This window comes from Triticum dicoccoides, chromosome 4B (genome assembly GCF_002162155.2).
Source record: "Triticum dicoccoides isolate Atlit2015 ecotype Zavitan chromosome 4B, WEW_v2.0, whole genome shotgun sequence".
NCBI lineage: Eukaryota > Viridiplantae > Streptophyta > Magnoliopsida > Poales > Poaceae > Triticum > Triticum dicoccoides.
In genome coordinates this window covers 235,423,570-235,425,942 of record NC_041387.1, presented here as the reverse complement: position 1 = coordinate 235,425,942, position 2,373 = coordinate 235,423,570, and positions in this window count along the sequence as shown.

Genomic DNA, 2,373 nt, shown 5'->3' with positions numbered 1-2,373 from the left:
GACAGCAGGATGATAGACGCCAGCACAGTGGCGGGCGAAGGATTCCGGTCGACCCCAGGGAACCAGGCTTTGATGCGAGATCCATCATCGTTCAAGGTCTGGTCGACCGAAACAGAGCCCACAGAGAGGGTAACGATAGAGATGTACCCACCAGCAGCCGAGTGCATGTCTCTGGACCAAAGTGTTTCAGCAGAGCCATCAGAGCCGCGGTGATTCCTCCCAACTTCAGGTTGGCGACTGGAGTCAGCAAGTTCAATGGTGAGTCTAAGCCCGATACTTGGCTTGAGGACTACCGAGTGGCTATTCAGATCAGCAGTAGAAATGAAGAGGTGGCCATGAAGCATCTGCCTCTTATGTTGGAAGGGTCAGCCAGAGCATGGCTGAATCAGTTGACACCCAGCAACATTTACACGTGGGAGGACCTCTCCTGAGTGTTTGTCAGAACATTCGAAGGAACATGCAAGCGACCAGCAGGACTGACAGAGCTGCAATCTTGTGTGCAGAAGTCAAATGAAACTTTGAGGGATTACATCCAGAGATGGATCACACTGCCTCACACAGTAGAGAATGTATCTGATCACCAGGCAGTCTGCGCCTTCAAGGAGGGCGTAAAGTACAGAGAGCTAAGCCTGAAATTCGGTCGAACCGGACACATGTCTCTGAGTCGAATGATGGAAATAGCCACCAAATATGCCAATGGTGAGGAAGAGGATCGGCTTCGGAGCGGCAAGCATAAGTCAGTCGCCCAGGAAACCGGAGGAGGGAACTCCAGTCGGAAGCAAAAGCGGAAAGCCGAGCCAGCTGCTCCTGGAGAAGCCTTGGCCGTGACTCAAGGAAAGTTTAAAGGAAAGCCCAAGGGGCCTTGGAACCCCAAAAAAGTAAAGGATAAAGAAGGAAACGACGTGATGGATTTACCGTGTCATATCCACACGAAGAAACATGAAGAGGGTAACTTTATTTACCCGAAGCATACCACTCGGCAGTGTTGACTCCTGATACAACAGTTCCAAGGAAAGCAGCACAAGGATAAGGAAAAAGAGTCGGACAAAGCCGAGGACAGTGACGAAGATTATCCGCAAGTCAATTCCACCCTGATGATTTTTGCTGACGTTGAGAGCAAAAACTGACTGAAAGTTACAAACCGAGAGGTGAATATGGCTGCTCCGTCAACACCCAATTATCTGAAGTGGTCTCAAACCGCCATTACATTCGACCAGTTTGATCACCCGACGCACATAGCCGCTCCTGGGAGGCAAGCTCTAGTGGTCGACCCAGTCGTTGAGGGCACTCGGCTGACTAAAGTGTTGATGGATGGCGATAATAGTTTGAATATACTGTATGCTGAGACGCTGCAAGGGATGGGCATTCCGATGTCCAGACTGAGCACGAGCAACATGAGTTTCTATGGAGTCATTCCTGGTAAGAAGGCCGCGTCACTTGGCCAGATTGCTCTTGATGTGGTTTTTGGTGATTCCAAAAACTTCCGCAAAGAGAAGCTGACATTTGAGGTTGTAGATTTCCAAAGTGCCTATCACGCTATTTTGGGCAGGCCGGCTTATGCACGTTTTATGGCTCGACCATGTTACGTGTATCTCAAATTGAAGATGCCAGGCCCTAAAGGCGTGATCACTATTACTGGTAATCGCAAGAAGGCAGAAGAATGCTTCCAGAAAGGCTCAAAGATCGCCGATGCTCAGATGGTGGCAGAAGAGTGGCAGGAACACCAAAGGAATGCAGACCCGAGTGATTTGTTGCGAGCCAAGAAGCCTGCTACGGAATCAGCATTCCAGTCGTCCGGTGAGACAAAACCAGTTCATATTCACCCAACCGACCCCAACGCTGCTCCGACTCATATCTCCACAACACTCGACCCCAAATAGGAAGAAGCGCTCATCCAGTTCCTCCGTGAGAACTGGGACATCTTTGCATGGAAACCCTCTGACATGCCGGGTGTACCCAGGGGACTGGCTGAGCATCATCTGCGAGTCGATTCAAAGGCAAAACCTGTGATGGAACATCTACGACGGTCTGCCGTCCAAAAAAGGAAGGCTATTGGCGAAGAGGTGGCTCGGCTCCTAGCAGCAGAGTTTATCCGAGAGATTTACCACTCCGAGTGGCTCGCCAATGTCGGCATGGTGCCCAAAAAGGACAATTCGCTTCGCATGTGCATTGATTTTAAGCATATCAATTGGGCCTGCCCGAAAGATCATTTTCCTCTTCCCCGCATCGACCAAATAGTCGACTTGACTGCGGGTTGTGAGCGACTGTCTTTCTTAGACGCTTATTCCGGGTACCATCAGATCCGTCTGTTTGGACCCGATGAGATCAAAACAGCTTTCATCACCCCATTCGGGTGCTTCTGTTATGTCACCA